Genomic DNA, 21232 nt, shown 5'->3' on the forward strand with positions numbered 1-21232 from the left:
ACATTGAAGACAAGGATAGAGTATTTGAAGGAGGACCCTACTTCTATGCAGCAGTTGGACTCTACATGAGGCCATGGATGATGAATTTTGTCCCGAAACACGAGACTTTTACTTTGGTACCAGTCTGGGTAAGACTCTATTCTTTACCTCTAGACGAAGAGATTCCTAAAGAAGATCAAGTTATGGAAGGAAATCCTGGGGAAAAGAAAAAAGAAGAAGACCGTGAACAAACACGGGAAACTAGTTATTAGAAAGAAACTATGATGAGTGAAATAGAATTTGAGATGGATCAGGAAATGTCCTAGAGTGAAATGGACCTGGAGGAACATGAGCCATAGGAGATTTTGGATAAAGAAAACCTTGATCTGAAAGGGTTCTTGATTCAGGGAAATATGCGAGTAGTTTCGGTATGTCAAGAAGAGTTCAACATAATACAATAGTTGTTCTTATGGAAAACGTAGGCTAATGCATTGGAGAAAGGAAAAAATATAGACAAGCAAGACAACATAGGGGTGAAGACTATGAAAACAACTCTGGGACTAGCAACAAGAAACCCAGGTAAGAAAAGAGGCAGGAAAAATAAGAATGAACTCTTGATAGAGTGTGGAAAGCTAATGATAGATTCAGGTAAGATGAAAGATCTAGCCAGCTACTCCTTTACAAATATTTAATTATGAAGTTTACATCTTGCAATATCAAAGGTCTAGGGAGTAAGAGAAAACAAAGAATGCTTAGTAATAGGATGAAACAAGAAATGCCGGATATAATATTTATCCTAGAAATGAAATGTTCCATTCAAAACTTAAGACAAATTCATAGCAAATGACTCAGTAGATTTGAGTTTCTAGAATTCAAAGCAGAGACTACAGCAGGGGGAATTCTCACCTTTGGAACCCTCAAAAAATTAGCATAATAGATGTTGAGGCAACCAGGAATTACTTATCAATAGCTATTCAACCTGTAGGAGACATGTACACCTATCTAGTCACAAATGTATATGGCCCTCAAAGAATAGTTGAAAAACACAGGTTTCTAGATTCCCTGGTGGATCTTAGGAACAAACAAGCAGGAATACCTTGGATCTTGGGTGGTGAATTCAACATGATTAAATCTCTTTCAGAGAAAAAAAGGAGGAATCATAACTCTAAGTAAAGACTCTTTAGAGTTTCAAACCTTTATAGACAATATGAACCTAGTTGATACTGAAACGAATACTGGTCTCTTTACTTGGAATAATAAAAGAGGAGGGGAGTTTTAGGTAGCCTCAAAGTTAGACAGATTCATTATCTCAAAGGATCTTATGCTGACAAATAAGGAAGTAATAGCGAAAGTTCTCCCCTTTTGAGGCTCAGATCACTGGCCGGTTCAACTTGAGATCAAGGTATAGGTACTTTCAGAAACAGACCTTTCAGAGTTTGAAAATATCTGGCTTTCCCACCCAGATTTCACCAACAATATTAAAAATGGTGGTCAGAAGATTTACAGATTCAGGGAAAAATAATGTTTCTTCTCCATAAAAGATTAAAGCATATCAAACTCCGACTAAAGGATTGGAATAGAAATGATTTTGGCAATATTTTTGTGGAAAAAAAATCAGTTGAAAACAAAATGAAGGTTCTCAACCAAGCTCTGATCAATGATGGATTTTATAGAGATAAAATTAACCAAGTGGATAAATATCATCAAGAATGGGATAATATGTGCAAACAAGAGGAAATTTTTTGGAGCAAAAGTCTCCAGTTCAATGGCTAAAAGAAGGAGAGCGTAACATGAAATTTTTTCACAGATCCACCATGGTGAATAGAACTCACAACATAATATCTGCAATTAAGAATGAAGATGGAAATCTTCTTACCTCCCATGAGAATATTGAAGCTGTGTTAGTTTAACACTTCCGAAGAATTACTCAGGAAAATAATTGAGACAGAGAACAGTCTATCAGTGATGTAACTAGAAACATACCAAAGCTGGTATCCAGAGAGGACAATTTCAATCTAAACAGGCTAGTTTCTAAAGAGGACGTAGGGGATGCCCTCAAAGAAATGTAGAATGGAAAAGCACCAGGCCCGGATGGTTTCAATGTGGATTTTTTTAAAGCATGCTGGAATATTGTTAAATAGGATATTTTGAATGTAGTGGAGGATTCCAGGTTGAACAGAATTATTTTGAAAGTGCTCAATACCTCCATATCCCTTATCCCTAAGCAGGATATTGCGCAAACTCCAGATAAGTTCAGACCCATAGCTCTCTACAATGTGGTTTATAAGATAATATCCAAAGTAGTGGCTAATAGACTTAAACCTCTGCTTCCTACCCTAGTTTCAGGGGAACAATCAGGTTATGTGGAAGGTAGACAAATTTTAGATAACATCATTCAAGCCCAAGAGGTGGTTCACCCATTAAGTAGCAAAAGGCAGGCTGGAATGATCATGCAATTAGATATAGCCAAAGCTTATGATAAGGTCAACTGGACCTATATGAAGAGAGTTCTTATTGCTTTTGGATTTGATCATAATTGGGTCAGGCGGTTTATAGCCTTTGTGACCTCCTCCAGCTTTTCTATTTTGGTGAATGGCTCTCCCTCTGAGATCTTTAGTCCTTCCAGAGGCCTCAGATAGGGAGACCCACTCTCTCCATTTCTTTTCATTCCCATGATGGAAGGACTTGGTAGATCTATCAAGCATGCTAAAGCAACAGGTAAGATTAATGGCCTTCAACTATTTGAGAATGGTCAGGCTTTAACTCATCAATAATTTGTAGGTGATACCATGCTACAGGGAATCCCCACAGTCAAAGAAACTACAGCCTATAAACAAATACTGAACATCTTTGCCATGGCCATAGGTATGGAAGTTAATCTCTCCAAATTAAAAGTCTTTTTCTTTAATACCAATATTGCGATTCAGAGAAATATTTTCAGAATTCTAGGCTTTCAAAGGGATTCCCTCCCCACAAAATATTTGGGAATCCCTATTACTACTAAACCAATGCATAAAAGCATCTAGGAACCATTAATCAATAAGCTGTAGGATAAAGTTAAAAAATGGAACATCATATCTTTACACCTAGAGGGTAGGCTGGTTCTCACTAAGGTAGTTCTGCAAGCTATCCTGGTTTTCATGCTATCAGCCCTCCCATCTCCTAAAGGGGTCTTACAGCAGTTCAGAAATATCCAAAGAGATTTCCTGTGGGGTAAGGAGGAAACAAGGAAAAAGTGGGCCTTAGTTTCTTGGGATAAAATCTGTAGGCCCAAGAACCACGGAGGCCTAGGCTTGGATGATTAAGAAATTCTTAGCGATGTTTTAGGGGCAAAACTTTGGTGGCTTTGGGTTCAAAATCCAAAGTCCCAATGGGAAAATATCTGGAAGGAAAAATATGCTAGCTCTTGGCATACTAGTGATCTCATAAGAATGTCTGGAAACATAAAAGGCTCATACATCTGGAACAAAGCCTGGGAGAACAAAAGCCTTGTACAAGAAAATAGTTTATGGGAAACCAAAGAGGGAAACCTAGCTTTATTATGGGAGGACAAGTAGCAACAAGAACCAATACTGCTAAAAGAGGACTTTTTAGGCCTTAAGCATGAGACAGATATGCAAGGATTAATTAAGGTAAAGGACTTCTGGGAGCATACTCAGCATACAAAAAAGTGGAGAATCTAGAAAAACATCAATTGCAGAGAGGGGAGCCCCTTGAATAGAAAAGAAGAGATACTAATAAGAACGTTGGATCAAAGGAAGATCTTAGTAACAGTAGGGCAAGACCAGCTAAGATGGGGCAATAATAATGAGGGCACCTTTAATATTAAGGAGGCAAAAGGAATTCTACTTAAGCTTAATTCTCTTATACCAGATAAGACTTGGCCTAACCTATGGAGGCACCAAGGGTGGATGAAGATCAAACTCTTCATGTGGTTAGTTCATCACAAAAAAATATTGACTTGGGATAATATTAGGAGGAGGGGGGTTCTGGGGCCTTCTAGATACCATCTCTGTGAAGCTCAAGAGGAGACAATGGAACATTTACTCAATAGCTGCAGCTTCACCTCGTGGCTTTGGGATACTTTTGCCATCATTTTTCGTCAATCCGATAGAGACCAAGGGAGTATTATTAACACCCCCAATAATTGGAGAAGAAACTTTTCTGATTATCAATGGCTTAACTCGGCCTGGGCCCTGACACCAAGTTTTATTATATGAAATTTTTGGAAAGAAAGGAACAAGAGAATATTTAAAGAAGAAAAGAAACCCTCTTATCTCCTATTTGATGGAAACAGTAGGAACCACCATGCAGAATTATCCTAAAAATCCTCCTTTAGAGGCAGATTTGAAAATTCTCTGGCAGTTGGGTATTCAGGGGCTCATTCCTGAAAGCCTGGAAAGGCAAGTAATTTCTTTAAATTCAGAGAAAAATGTCTAGTATCCCCCCCCGGAAGGGTATTTGAAATAAAATATTGATGGAGTTTCTAAAGGCAATCCAGGAACAACTGGTTATGGTGGGGTTTTAAGGGATGAAAGAGGAGGTGTTATCTCCATCTTCCATAGCCATTTGGGAAAAGCTACCAATAACATGGCAAAACTAATGGCTATGGAGAAATGCTTAGAGTTTCTAAAGCAGGATAACCGCTCAAATGTGATTATAGAAGTGGACTCTGAGTTAATCATTAACTCGGTGAAAAGAATCAGCTGTGGAACAAGACCAGAGAAAGTCTCAAAACACTGGAGGCTTATCCGGGTTTTCCAGAGAATTCAGGATCACCTCCTGGGACTTCGTACGGTTAGTTTTAACCATGTTCATAGAACGGCCAATAAGCTGGCGGATCTACTAGCCAACCAAGGGGTGAAATGCTCTGATAGCAGGGTTATAATGAAATGGCAGGAGTGGCCTCAATTTAGAGTGAAAACTCTGTGTCATGAGCAAGCGGAAAAGGACAGGGACTTAGCAGCTAGGTCCCAATGACTTTGTTTTTTCATGGGTAGCTTTTTTCCACATGGATCATCTAGTTATGGAAAACAGACCTTCTTCGACCCCCGCAGTCAAGTAAAGAATTTTCTTAGAGAGCCCAGGGGGAAACAAAAGGGGAGGACCAATTTTTTAGTAAAATGGTTGAACGGTGGTGGTAGTTTCATTCATGGGTTCAGGCATAGGTGAGGAGGGAAAGAGCTGATTTATCTGTTTCAGGTATCGTTTTTTGGCTGCAATACCCCCTATTTTTCGTCGGTGATTGTCTTACCACATTGGGGGAGGTTCTGCAGTGATCACATGCTACGCAAGCAGGAAGCAGTTATGGAAATTTGGAAGCGATCCCATTCATTGGATAACACATGGCAGTGGGGTCTGCGGCATTACTGCCCTCATCGCACAGTAATTTTCAATAGGATTGCACCACGCGATATGGTCCTCAACCATCGGATCAGGGAAGGTGGATCAACGGTCAAAATGGAGCGAGCCAGTTAGTGGGACCTTCTGGTTAAAATCCGGGCTTCTTTGCATTGTGAAATCCTCTACAACCGTTGGATTGATCGGGAGGATCCAACAGTTGGGATTAAGAAAGCAAGTTAGGCGGTGCAAGACAATAGACTCTCGACGGCTTTCTAGGTTTGGGAGTCTTTCCAAACTGTGCTCTTAGCTTTGGAGGTGTCCTTTCTGCTTGGGGAGTTGGTGGTTAGTGGTTTAATAGTTTGGAGGCTTGGTATTCCTATTAAGGGTTAGCAGTGTGGTGTCTAAGGGTTGGAACTTTGGCCTTCGGCCAGGTAATTGGTAGTTTTTGGTTTTTCCACTAAAATCATAGTTCCTTAAGAACTTATATACATTTTGTAATGCATTTTACACTTTAATGAATTAGAAGGTAAGTCTCTTTCTTAAGCAAAAAAAAAAAGATGACCTTCATAACTGAATGGGAATGCTTTTAGTATACCATGATTCCTTTTGGGCTAAAGAATGCATCGACGATCTTTTCGCATGTAGTCGACGTTCAAGGACTTCATTCACAAATTTCTAGAGGTATACTTCAGTGATTGGACAGTGTTTGGATTGGTAAAGCGCCATGTGGCAAGTCTATGCTTGATGTTAGATACATGACTGAGGTACAATATCGCACTTAATTTGAAGAAATGTTTATTTTGTGTCCCTTTTGGGATCTTGTTGGGCCATGTGGTATGCAAACAAGGCTCGATGGTAGACCCCGTGAAGATCACGGTTATAATCTATTTGGGGATGCCGAGGAGTGTGAAACAGGTGCGTGCAACATTGGGGCATACTGGGTACTATAGGAAATTTATAAAGAACTATACCCAGATCACCACACTGATGGAAAAACTATTAAATAAGGATGTTACATTCTATTGGAATGAAGAATGTTAGAAGAGCTTAGATTTCCTAAAGGAGAAAATGGTCACCACGCTGATCCTAGTCTTTCCAGATTGGAAGAAGGAATTTCATGTGCATGTGGACGCGTCATGTATTGCACTGGGAGTAGCACTGACATAGGCCAGTCAGAGGGACTTGGATCATCCTATAGCATTTGCAAGTAGGAAGTTGTTCAAAGCTGAGAAAAATTATTCCACAATAGAGCGTTGAGGACTAGCTATGGTATAAGCTCTCCAGAAGTTTAGGCATTATTTGTTGGGCATAAATTTTAATATGTACATAGACCATTCTACATTAAAATACCTGGTCAACAACCCTGTGTTGGGGGGGAAGATATGTAGACGTCTTTTGTTGTTTTAGGAGTATTTTTTTGAAGTCATTGTGAAACCAGGACGACTGAATGCAGGACTCGATCATCTATCTCGCATTGAAACTGGAGAAGAGCCTACTAATTTGGAGGAGGGACTGCCTGACACACAAATCTTTGCAGTGCACATCGCGGATAGTCACTTTGAAGATATAATACACTTCCTGACAATGGGAATGACTCCAGAAGAATATACTAGCCAACAGTGGAAGGAATTGGTGGTGCACGCGACATACTTTTCTGTTATTGTAGGGAACTTGTAAAAAAATGGGATCGGATGAAATATTGCGACGTTATGTGCTAGAGTTTGAACGAAACAACATCCTCAATGAGGCTCATGGAGGGGCTACAGGAGGAAATTATGCAAGAAAATAAATAGCGCAGAAGGTTCTATGCAGTGGGTTATGGTAGCCAACCCTACAGAAGGATTTGAAAGCATATTGTAGGGCATGTGATGCATGTCAACGGACGGGTAGGCCATCATGGAGGGATGAGTTGCCTTTGGACCCGTAGATGTCATTATATCCATTCAAGAAATGGACGATTGACTTTGTAGCTCGAATTCAGCCTCCAGGAAAGAAGACGGGTGCGCGTTACATCATCACCGTGACCGAGTATTTAACCAGATGGGCTGAGGCAAGCTTGTGAAGGATTGTGCATGCACAACAACAATAAATTTCATTTTTGAGTATGTGCTGACAACATTTGGGTGTTTGAAGATTTTGATGAGCGATCGCGGTACACATTTTCTTAATGAAACGATTAGCGCGTTGATGGAGGAATTTCAGGTTTACGATCAGAACAGTACGCCTTATCATCTGTAGACTAATGTGACGATGGAAGGGTTTAATAAAATATTGGAGAGTGTGCTGACAAAGGTTTGCAATTCTCAAAGGAATGAATGGGAAGTTCGCGTACCCGCGGTGTTATGGGATTATAGAACGACTTACAAGAAGCTGACTGGACAAACGTTGTTCAGACTGGTTTATGGTGTAGAAGCTATGATGCTAATGGAGTACATTGTACCTAGTCTATGCATAGTGGAATTCACAGGAATGCCGGATCGCAGAGCTCTGGAGGAGAGGCTCACATAGCTAAAAAATCTTGAAGAGGATATATTTTTAGCTAGATTTCATCAACAAGTTCAAAGTGAGTGTGAAAAGGCATGGCACGATCAACACATCAAACGACACACCTTCAAGGTAAATGATTTGGTTTTATTATATGAAAAAAAGTTTGATAAATTTCCAGGAAAATTTAGGATGCATTGGCTAGGGCCATATGTCATCAAGGAGATTACCGATGGTGGAGCAGGTTAGTTGGTAAAGTTGATTGGAGAACCCTTCCCAGGAAAGGTGAATGCTAGCCAATTGAAGCCATACACTAGTGATCCGGCTATATGAATACATGATGGAAGCACATTCTTAGTGCTCTAGGCAGCTGAAAGGAGGCACGAGACTATAAACTACACTACCCGATTTGGGGAGCTGAGTGATTGGGAAGCTGCACGGAACAAAGGAATGTCACAGTGTCAGCAGGAGCATGTAGGGAGCTGCGTTATTGAATAAAAAACCATGAAGGGTAGCTGGAAAGTGACCGTTATGGTCACTGTTCATAATTTGATGGTGAAAAAATGGCTAAATGGAGTGGGGGCAACATTTAAGTCAGAATTTAAGGGCAAGATATTTGAAAATCTGCCGCCAATCTAGCATTTATGAACGGATTTTGGGGGGAACAGTCGGATTTGAATTCAAAAACGCCTATAAATTATAGATGGTTGCCTAGTGAAAAACACTTGGCATTTTGAGAATTGAGGTGTTGAACTCTCAGGCGTGCATGAACCCTGAGAACTTTGAAGTTTTGATAATGAGTTCAGCGTTTGAGAGGTTGCCAAAGGAGACGTAGGAGGTTTTGACTAGTATCATGTTGGCACCCACAGAAACCGTGAGTGCTGGAGAAGCAATGGTAGCTAAGGGAGTTACCCATGAGGTAGTAATGGTAGTTGAGGGAGTTGACTCAGAAGAAGCAAGTGTCAAAGTACCTGCAGAGGTACCCAAATCATTGAGGTTGCCTAGGCCAAGGCCTACATCGACCAAAGAGGTTTTGAAAACGAAAAAGGATAAGCAGAGAGTGACACCGCCAATGCTCGCATCACTGAGGAAACACCCACAGAAGGAGAATTCCACCGTGTAGGAGAAGGGCAAGGTAGTTGACCTAGAACCTGAAGAGTACATCAAAGAAATCAATATGGGTGGCGAAGAAGTTGACATGGGCATAGAGGAAATTGACGTTGAGGGGTCATACCCTATCTCTAAACTGCCCAAATGCATTCCTCCACTGCGAGGCAAGGCAAAGGTCTTAAAGGACATTGATGAGAGAAAAGTCATGTTGCATACACCATTGCTGTTAGAAAAAATCATAATTGAAGGACTGCACCTGGGGCATGTACCCAATTTAAAATTGGAGGATTGGGATTTGGCTGATATGGAGTGCTTTCCCCACTTAGAAATTGATTAATTCATGCAACATGTCTTCTATAAGGACTCTAGTGTGACCGCAGTAGAGCCAAGGACGTGGATAAAAGGGGTGGAAAAGGACAAACTGCTAAACATGCTATGGGTGCCACATTGAAACCGCATGCCCATAACCATGATAGTGATCAAACAACTACTATGTTAGGTGCACGATGGGTTCCTGTGGCTAGAAGAGCCAATACCAATCACTACCATGCTAATACATAGGATTAATCAGCTACCACATTCAGGAGAAAATCTAGCCATGGAATTTGGCGAAAAGACAGGTGAGCGCGACCTTGCCGAGCAAATGAAGAACAAATTTAAGCTCGCCAAGAAGCCGTGTGGTTACTCCATTACTAGAATAACTAACCCCATGTTCAAAGTAGCTACCCAGATCTTGGATGATAAGATCATGAGGAAGTGTCACGCAGATGAGGTGCCAGCACCAGTAGTATCATTAGCAGCCCAGTTCATGGAGGGCGCATATTTCAACTGGGCGCACTACCTCTACGATAAGTTCCTTGTGAACTACAGAGAGGTGCAAGATCAAAGAAATTTTTTTCACTATGCATGGTTGCTGCTGTCCATAATACTGGTCACATGGGATTTACCAAAGGATAGTCAGTTTCCTACGGTCGTGCAGGATTTACCAAAACTAGCAAAGTTCTCTTTGCTTTGGGCTACCAAGGACCCCTAAATGGTCAAGGAAAACAATTTCTTTTGGATCTTGATGGAGATGAGTATCAACATGGAGATCAATTGCAAGCTGTAGTTATCACCGATAGTCTTCGACCAGTTAGCAGAGTATGTGGAGTTCAAGGCATACTTCCACCATGTCTCCGTGCGAGTGTGGAAGGATCCTTATCAAAATTGGTATAAACTTCCATACCTAGCCACAGACAATGCAATCGAAGTGGTCCCTGACCGCTGGCTAGTAGATTGGCTCACATCTTCAGACTTATCAGCTGGGTCTGGCAAGTCTGTCACGAAGAGAAATAAGGAAGAGGCCAGACTGAAGATCGAACAAATGAACAAGAAGAGGAAGAAGGAGGTTGAAGACAAAGCCAAGGTGGAGTGTGACACCCAAAAGAAGATAGAAGAACATGAAGAAGAGGAGGAGCCTGTTGTGGGGAAAAATGCCTATGCACGACGATCCTATCCACCTAAGGTGTGACAGTGCCTTAGCAACAAACAGAGACAACTATTCTAGTGCTCTTCCTTTATGAATTAAGAATGAAGAGAGAGAGATAGATGGACTAACCGGTGTCTTTCGTTTGTCCCTCGATCCAGCTTCTCTTCTCTTGGAGAGTTCCCAGCTACTTGCCTTCTCGCTCGCCTAGCTTCAAGAGGTTTCTGCAAGATCACAAGAAGAGAACGCTACACAAGACATGGATTCATATTCATAACTAGTTCAGGATTAGAAATAAACTAAACATACTAATGCAATCATACATCAAGAATACATCATCATATAGGAGAAACCAAGATAGCTTTATTGATGAATAACAAGGTTCAGGAAGAGATACAACCCATAGGGCTCCAATCTAGCATCTCCTTCCCAGCAAATGGAATTCCTATCTTCACCCCTTTCAAAGCATTAAGCACCCAATGATTCCAATCTCAAACCAATAGCAATTCTTTGCAATAACAAAATTCCCGCCTCCAGATCTCATGGAGGAGAGATCCATATATAGATGTTTGGAGAGAGGATGAATCAGCTTGAGATCTGACTAGTGTCCTCTCCCTCTGTCAGTTCTTGAGTCCACTTGGAGGTTCTTGCTTCCACTTGGAGATTTGGAACCTCTTACTCATCACCAGTCGAATTCCCTGAGGCAAGTGTCATTTTGGAAGCTTCCTGGGTTTTGACACCTTGAGAAATGAGCCTGCCACATGTCCACTCTCGTTCAGCGCAGGTAGCTAGTGTTCCAGTTGACATTCAACGCATGTAGCCAGTGTTGGCTTTGACATTCAGCGCAAACAGCTAGTGTAGCCACTGAAATGATCCTGATTTGACTTGTTTTGAGTAGCTTTTGGTGGAGAACTTCTGTGAATTGCTGTGGTTTGTTAGCCTTGTTCCTTTAGGGGTAGGAACAACATGTTTAGGGACTTTGGATCCCTTAGATTATGGACATTTCATGCTCAATGCTGTAAGGCACAAAAATGTCTATAACAGTTGCCCCTTAAAGTATGAGGCTGTTTATCGGGTGAAATGCTTTATCAGGGGGATCCGAAGTTCATCCAATGCTGGGAGGAGACCTGCAATAAGATACAATACAATACATTATTTTTCATACTGCTTTCATGATATAGCTGAGGTGGGCATTCCCATGCTCAGCTTTATAAATTCATTTTTCTGTACATAGAACAGACAATCGTCTGATGGTAGACTGATAGTTTTGATGAAATTATCATCCTTTGAGTAGGATGATTATCTGCTGCAATGATGTACATGTCAATGTTTTTATCTTTCCTGAATATATATCACAGCCTGGATGGATGAAACTAGATCCGGGGTCTTCAAACTCGTTCGATCTTCACTCTAAGTACAAGTCGATCCATGTGAGAATTGTTCTGAAGTCGAACATGGAAAGACATTGCTTGATTACCAGTCAATGATGTAAACCGTTAACAAGCGCGAGAGGAATCACCGATAATGATAATGACCCTCAAGGTACTGCAGTACAATTCACGTGGTGTGAATAAAGGACTTTGTGTCGAACACCATGCAAAATCTTTTGGTCGAAGGTCATTGATGTATACCTGTCGCGGGAAGTGAGAAACTTGCCATTGTGGCATGCAAGCTTCAAAGTACTGAAGGGGTTGTTCCTAGATCAACTTCTTGGATAATGAGCTGATGTCGACAAGAAGCGATCCATCAAAGGAGGGCCTTAATGAATCCCACATCAGTGACACGGAATGGAGCTAATGATTTTAATGGAGGTGAAAACGATCTGTGACATATGATTCAGGGTGGCGGTCATGAAAGGATGAAGGATAATGTATGGCAGTGGATGGGACACGGTTGACTTTTCTGAACGACTTCTCTTGAACATATGGCGACACTGATACGATGGATCGGTAGCATTACCCCAAATATGGATGGTATGGCGAGACCATGGATGTGACCGGTCAATGAAACAACCCAACCCGATTGTGGTACGGAGGAAAAGTGTCATGTTCAAGAGCGACTTGCTACCATCAAAGTTTTCTTTAGTTTCTCCCAATTTTTCCCCAGTCATTGCTGACCAGTACCTCTTTATTTTTGTCAAGCTTGAGGATGATAACATATGCTTGTTCTATAACCTGCCCTTCGGGCAAGCCCATCGCTATGTTTTAATGAGCCTAGCGATAATGAAACTCGTTCTCGTCTACAGACAAGTTTGTCGCTATTTAATCATTTTAACGAGTCTAACGACAAGGATAACTCGGTCCTTTTCATTTTTAGAGAGTCTGAAAAGGTACATAAAGTTAACTCCAAAAGTCCTTTTTCGTCATCTAATCCCTTAAGTCCGAAAAAGTATAAAACAATACAGAAGGGATGAGTTTTCGATAATTTTAACGAGCCGAATAAAACAAGCGATCGATCTTTTTGTGCAATAATCCCTCAGGTCCAAAAAGATTAAAATCTAGAGGAGGGATAGCTCTTCCGGTCACTTTATCGAGCTGGAAGGCCAAAACTCGGCAATCTTTTCATATTTTATGAGTCAGTTGAAAAGAGCTTAAAGAAGACTCGTCTTTTGTGGAACGAGTGATAAACAGGGTTAGCAGCTGATTCCAGGTACAGGTTGGAATTTTCCAATCACGGCAGTGTCACAAGGATGGCTAGGTGAAATCAATCTTCGCAATTGTTCCTCAAAATGGGTAAACAATCATATGGAGGTGAACGATCGGCCAATGAAAAGTGGAGGTGACCGTGCAAACATGACCAAGGCTTTAATGGCTGATGATATTACATTCACAGTGGTTATTTACCGGGTAGTTCATTTTTTAACGAGCTTAAACGCGGGTGGAAACATTTGTTCGATCTTATGTTTGTTTTTTAACGAGCATGAACTATGTGCTAAAACTGCTCGGATCTTGCGTTTATTTTTTAACGAGCATGAACTTTGTGCTAAAACTACTCGATCTTGCGTTTATTTTTTAACGAGCATGAACTTTGTGCTAAAACTGCTCGATAACCCAGTCATATGATAAGAGTGTCTCATCAAGATTCTATTTTTTATGGAGCTTCATCTCACTAAGCTTTGCTCCGCATCCTTTCTTTATGCAAGTTAGGAAACGGCTAATCCCAAAAACAGATAAATAACCGCTCTTTGCTTGCACTCCAAAAGGTGTGCATGCCCCCAGGTATAAAGTACGATTTCAAGGTTACCTCTACTTCTTTTCCTTCAAAACAATTCTTTTAAAGAGAGAGGCTTACCTCTTTCAGGTTACCCAAATATTGTCTCGTTAATCTTTCAAACAAAACACTTCCTCATCAATGTCTACCGAAATAGAAAAAGGTGAGCGGCGGGTCCTGCCCTCTCACATAACTTTGACAAAAGAATCTTATTCTAGAACAACCCCTCTTCCAACCACGGACGGGGTATGGACTAGTCATATTCTCCCGCGGAAACCTACCCTATACCCAAAGTTTTCCTGCCGAAGCAGACCAGGACGCATGCCCCCTGGGTTCCAGTCAAATCCTCCCGGATTACTCGCGCTCATCAGGAGGACGGACCGTGGGTTGAGACACTTATTGCATGAATAGACCATTTAGGGATGGTATATGACTATTTGCGATGCGTGATCCGGGAAATGAAAGTTGGTCCACGAGCTTGACCACTCTTCCTTCATGCGGAAAACACATTACTCTAAAGAGTGAGGAGACAATAGCTCCCATGCAATATATATAGTCTCGTCCAAGGAGTAGGTTATAATCCAAGGGTCCTTGAACGACCATCACGTTCATTTGAACGGTCTTCCCTTTCAATGTTATGGGCACATTGGGGAGGATCCCTAAAGGTCGACTGGTTCCTTTATCAAAGCCTGATAGATTTCTCATTTCAGGCAAAAGCGCTGGCGAACCAAGCGCTTTCCAAGCAATAGAGGAAAGGATACTCACAGATGCCCCCTCATCAATAATAGTGCCAGCCATCACCATTCTGTATATTTGAACGATAATTCTGAATGGTATGCTTGCTAGCAACCGGGGTCTGCCTAGTTGGTTCCAGTCAAAGGACACAACCAGGTTGCTTGGTGGTGGGACCGAATAAACGACCGGATATCGCTCTGACGAACTTCCTTCCTGCGATAAAGGAATGGGGGTATTGCCCCCTTGTTCATCAGAGTCAGTGTTGATGAAGAGAATTTGGACAGTGTCGTCTTTATTCTCCTCTGTGGTGGTATCATTCGAAGATAGAGCCTCTGAAGGCAAAACCGGGTCAATTGCCGTCTCAACCTTTTGACTTTCGTCAGGCATGGATCCAGACGGTTCATCTTCAATGATAGGTGCTTCGGCTGACCACCTGGGCGGGCCAGCCGGGTTCTCAACTAGTGAAGGACTTGGCAGGAGTTTTTGATATCCAGGAGGAAGTTACGCTCGTAAAATCGGGCAATCTTCCAGAACTCTTTTAGCCTCATCTAAGAAGGGACAACGGTGGATGGTGTGATCGCCTTCACACAGTTTGCAGGGAAATCTAGATTTCCCCCTCTGTCCTGTGACTTCACTTTCACTAGTTGACAGTGAGCAGTCAACATGGCTATCAGAGGTTGACGCTACCGAATTGTGCAAACGGGGAGACCAGTCCCTTAGTATCCGAGGGATGCAGGGGCAATCTCTGTGGAAGTGGTCTCCCTTGCATATGACACATGGCGATTTAGGCCTTGTCAGTGCTGCGTGTGGATTTTTGTCAGACGACACTTGTTTGCCCCCAGTCGCCTTTGGCTCCTTCTTCTTCTTCTCTTTCTTCTTCTTTTCCTTCTTCTTCTTAGGAACTTGGTTTTTTGTTTTACCAGTTCCATCAAGCGAAGAGGAAGGAGGAGAGGAAGAGTTAGATGAGGTAGAAGGCTGGTTGGCAACTCTGGTCTGGTCTAACTGTTGACTCGACTGTTCAGGAATGGTGGTGTTCTGAACGACATTGGTTGAAAAGAGCCAGACTGGCAGGCCAATTGTCAACCCTGGAAGCGAAAATGTGGCCATGTGGGGTGCACCAACATCTCCCCAAGAGGAGAAGGGACTAGGATTTCCACCAAGGGGAATTCCTTGGTTGGTGTGCTCCATCTTTTCAACCTAAAGATCAATGCAGGAGTAAAGGGTGATTGTTCGTTTAAAATAAATTTTAACGACGCTTTAGACACAACATCCTTTTTCACTTTTAAAGAGTCGAGAAAAAGCTAAAGATGACTCTAGTCTCCTTCGATGTTTTAACGAGCCCGAAGTGACAAATGCTTGGATGTACTTTTTCTATTATAGAGTCTGAAAAAGGCCAAAAGGAACTGCTCTGGAGTTCTAGGCAGAGGGTGTGCCAAACTTTTCGCAAAACCGCAGAATACTTTTTAGGGTACGGGCGGTCGATCTTCCTGAATGCTGTGTTCAATGCATTGCGATCAGTAGGGCGGCCGACACGGCTTCCTAAGGATAAAGGTTTTATGCCTATAGGGGTCTCCCAATATATACGCGACGGTACGTGGGAGCACAATCCGTACTGGCGCTATCGTCCCTCAGGAGGAATCACCCACCATCCACGAGATCGACAGTCACCAGGCTTAACGATGTCGGAACACGTCTCTAGCCTAGACCTCTATGTTGTGCGTTATGTTACAAAGTGTTGTTAAGTTCATTCAATTTATTTTAGGTTGATCTTTTTAGAAGTTTGCCTTTCAAGGTTCACCACGAGATGTATGATACAAATTCCTAAATGCAGTCTAAAGATGATAAGCAAGCTTTATATCTTTTCAACTTTGAAAATCCTAGCTACTAAGGGAAAAGAAAGACACCATCTTTTCTCAAAGAGCAATTAGCACACTCTAATGCACTTTTCCTAAATCAATCATGCAAACTATCAAATGCAAATGCACAATGCAGGTGTTTGTTTTCCGCTTTCTTAGTATTGATGCCTACAAAGAAAGATTTTTGTACAACTTTGAATTTTCTTTTAAATGACAAATACAAACAAGTTTACTTTTTCGAAATCAGAGAAGGTAGAAGAGATTACAACACTTAACGATTTTCGAAATAAATACTTGTTTTGACACTCAAAAGAGACAAACTCAAACCAATAAGCAAAAGTAAATATATAATCAATCTGCAAACAGCCAATGAACTCTCTTCTAAGATCACAATCAATAGATCTGAATCAAGGGCTACAGGATGACTATTTCACTCATGCAAAGGAAAACTGTAAATGACGCCACAAACACATAAAAACACTCACAGTCTTTTTGTACAAAAGGAGGCAGAATCTAAGCAGAGAAAAGGAGTTATCAGACTGGTACCTATGCTGGTTACAGGCTGCAAAAATCAGAGATCAAAACAGGGCAAAAGAGAGCAGAGAACCCCAGCTGCACAAGGGAAAACTGGTTCAGCGCAACCTCAACACAGGGGTTTTGACATTCAGCGCAGGTAGCCTTCATGGGACCTGCATTGAAATGTAGAATCCATTCACTGGGTCTGCGCTGAAGGAGAAACTCTCATTTCCCACAGGTTCTGGGTCACAGATTGCTATTTAATTCACTGTTTCAGGCCAAATAAAAGCAACAAGCAAGGTGTAATCAAAGGGATGCTTTGAAGGGTACTAAGATCTATCACAAAGGATCATCAAATCATTTGTGAGTCCATTGTTCAGATCATAGACAAGTCCAGTGACTGGATTAAAGCAGCAACTGTCTACTTTGCATCCGGGAAAAGCAGATGCAGTTCGATTGTTGCTGTCAAGTCTATGAAGTAAACAATGATAGAAACACAAATAAAATGACTAAACAGATCTCCCCAGTGGAGTCGCTAATTTGTTGTGGGGAAAAATGCCTATGCAGGACGATCCTATCCACCTAAGGTGTGACAGTGCCTTAGCAACAAACAGAGACAGCTATTCTAGTGCTCTTCCTTTATGAATTAAGAATGAAGAGAGAGAGATAGATGGACTAACCGGTGTCTTCCGTTTGTCCCTCGATCCAGCTTCTCTTCTCTTGGAGAGTTCCTAGCTACTTGCCTTCTCACTCCCCAGCTTCAAGAGGTTTCTGCAAGATCACAAGAAGAGAACGCTACACAAGACATGGATTCATATTCATAACTAGTTCAGGATTAGAAATAAACTAAACATACTAATGCAATCATACATCAAGAATAAATCAGCATATAGGAGAAACCAAGATAGTTTATTGATGAATAACAAGGTTCAGGAAGAGATACAACCCATAGGGCTCCAATCCAGCATCTCCTTCCCAGCAAATGGAATTCCTATCTTCACCCCTTTCAAAGCATTAAGCACCCAATGATTCCAATCTCAAACCAACAGCAATTCTTTGCAATAACAAAATTCCCGCCTCCAGATCTCATGGAGGAGAGATCCATATATAGATGTTTGGAGAGAGGATGAGTCAGCTTGAGATCTGACTAGTGTCCTCTCCCTCTATCAGTTCTTGAGTCCACTTGGAGGTTCTTGCTTCCACTTGGAGATTTGGAACCTCTTACTCATCACCAGTCGAATTCCCTGAGGCGAATTCCCTGAGGCAAGTGTTATTTTGGAAGCTTCCTAGGTTTTGACACGTTGAGAAATGAGCCTGCCACATGTCCACTCTCGTTCAGCACAGGTAGCCAGTGTTCCAGTTGACATTCAATACAGGTAGCCAGTGTTGGCTTTGACATTCAGCGCAAACAGCTAGTGTAGCCACTCAAATGATCCTGATTTGACTTGTTTTGAGCAGCTTTTGGTGGAGAACTTCTGTGAATTGCTGTGGTTTGTTAGCCTTGTTCCTCTAGGGGTAGGAACAACATGTTTAGGGACTTTGGATCCCTTAGATTATGGACATTTCATGCTCAATGCTGTAAGGCACAAAAATGTCTATAACAGAGCCCAACTCTGACATGAGTCAGAAGTCTCCTTCCCCGAAGATAGAGGAGGAAGAACATCAGTAAGAGCAGGGAGGAGAGGACCCGGAGGCTACTCCATTCTGGGTTAAGTGCAACAAGGAGTAGGAGAAGGTCAAGTCGAGGAAGATTTCCAAGGCTAAAAAAACATCCTTCAACCCAATCACCATGATAGAAGGTGATTTGAATGACATTGGCGATGCGATGAGGGATGCGACCGTGGAACTGCTTTAGTAGTTTTAGCAACAGCAAAAACATGCCTTGAGCTCCATTCAGATGGGTCTACATGAGCTACAGATCTATGCGTCATAAGTACATACTAGTGTGGGGCAGAGCAGCACAACGTCAACTAGTTTGATGCCTGGAACTTTAGAAGCAGCAAGAATGCTATGCACACTCTACCCCTAGCCATAGCAATGCCGGATGGAGCTCTGATTATAGAAGAAGAAGCTGACAGGACCACTGTTAACGCCCCCAAGGGGGTTGGACTAAAATTGGCCATGATTCTAAGTGAATCCATTCACACTCTGTAGGATGGTGTAATCACAGAACTTCAGGCTCGAGAATAGCACACATTAATTTTAATCAGTGAGCAAAAGGTGAACAATGCTAAAATGTTTGTAGAGAAGATTTCTGCCATTGATATCCTTAAGGCCATCATGGAAAAGAATGAGCACATGGCCAAGGTGGTGGATGAGGCATGTAGGACTATCCCAGAGATGGATATTCCTGAAGATGCGCCAGTAGACATGAGAATTTGGAAGCTCGCTGTCAGATTGCATGAAGCACGAACATAGCTGGTGTTTCTAGGAAAACTAGTGTCTTTTCGATCTGCTAGTCCCACTAAGATTGGAAGCTATCTTAGAAAAAAACAATCAAAGAAATTTTTGATTTCCTTTATATATGATAGATAAGAGAGAAGCAAAGGGACCAACCTGGATCTTCTGCTTGACTCCTTGCTTGATTTCTCTCTCCCTTGATAGAGCTTGAAACTCCTCTCCTACTTGTCCCACTTAGAGAATACCTATAGAGATAAAGTAACAAAACACCATTAAAGCATCTCGATCTATAATATCATAAACAATGTAGAATCAGAAATACATTGAACATACAATTGCATTCACAAATAACAAGATTCACAAATACACGATTGTATGGAGGAAAACTCAAAGAACTTTATTAAAATAGAAGGGAGAATTACAACCTAGCTGTCTGATCCAGCATCATCCTCCCAGCATCAAAGCCCTCTTCACCTCATGAAAAGCAATATCACCCAACAATACAATGTCTCTTCTTAAAGATAAACCAACAGAACTTCCTTACAAATTACAAAATTCCAACCTCAAGATCTCTCAGATGAGGGATCCATTTATAGATGTCTGCAAGGGTGTGAGTCATCTCTGGGTTTTTGATTAGTGTCATTCCACTTGTAGTTCTTGGTTCCACTTAGAGATTTCTTTGATCTCTTACTCATCCCTGGGCGAATTCAGAGAGGCAAGTGTAATGGGAGAAGTTTCTAGAAGATTCCATGAGTATCCACTTAGCAAACTACCTCAGACATTTGTCCATTCTCTCTCATTGCACCCCACAGAAGGCCTCTTCAGTATGCGTCGCACCTAGCTAGTGTAGGAGTCAGTATGCATTGCACCTTGATAGTGGAGCAGTCAGTATGGCCCAGTTTTGGCCAGTTTTGAGTGGTTTTTCTTGAGTAACTTCTGGGGAATGATGTAATCAGTTGACTATGATCCTTTAGGGTATGAAACAACACTTTTAGGGGCTAAAGATCCCTTGGTTTATTGACATATAAGATTGGGGTTGGAGTTCCCAAATATGTCTATAATAGTTGCTCCCTAAAGTATGAAGTCGTAAATCTTTTGATGTCAAGTAAAATGCTTTATCATGAGGATCCGAGGTCATCGAACTAGAAGGTGACCTATATAAGATACAATATAATACATCATCATAATATTATTTTCATGATCTAGCTAAGTCAAGCATTCCCATGCTCAACTTTATAAATTCATTTTCATGTACATAGGACAGATAATTGTCTGCAGTTGCAGGCTGGTGATTCTTTATATGTAGAGTCATCATCCCTTTGTTGGGATGATCATCTGTGCAGCTTCTATGTACATTTTATGTCTTTATATTCCTGAATATATCGCAGCCCAGATGGATGAAACTAGATCCAGGGTCTTCAAACTCATTCAATCTTCCCCCAATGTACAAGTCAATCCATGTGAAAAGATGTCCTGAAGTTGAACATGGAAAGACGTTGCCTGATTACTAGCCCATAATGTAAGCTATTAACAGGTGCAAGAGGAATCACCAATAATGATAACGACCCTCAAGGTACTACAGTACAATTCACGTGGTGTGAATATATGATCCAATGTTGAACACCATGCAAAATCTTTCAGTTGAAGGCCATTGATGTAAACCTATCGTCAGAAGTGAGAAACTTGCCATTGTGGCATGCAAGCTTTAAAGTACTGAAAGGGTTGTTTCTAAGTCAACTTCTAGGATAAAGAGTTGATGTCGACAAGAAGTGACCCATCGTAGGAGGGCCTTAATGTATCCCACATCTACGATACGAAACGAAGCAAATGATTTTGTGGAGGTGAAAACGATATGATGATACAAGGTTTGGGAATGGCGGTCATGAAAAATGGAGGGTGAAGGTATTGCAATGGATGAGGAATTAACTAGATGGTGAATTCTTTGAATGAATTCTCTTGAATATATCGACAACACTAAGATGGATTGGTAGTGTTAACCCCAAAATATGGATGGTACGGTTGACCAATGGTGATATGACCGGTAAATGGAATAACCCATCCTGACTCAATCATGGTGATGGAGTGAAAGTGTCATGTTCAAGAGCGACCTGCTACCAATAAAATTCTTCAAGTT

The sequence above is a fragment of the Pinus tabuliformis genome, chromosome 1_1, assembly GCF_031772625.1.
Source record: "Pinus tabuliformis cultivar Carrire ecotype Pingquan chromosome 1_1, CPIR1, whole genome shotgun sequence".
Taxonomy (NCBI): Eukaryota; Viridiplantae; Streptophyta; class Pinopsida; order Pinales; family Pinaceae; genus Pinus; species Pinus tabuliformis.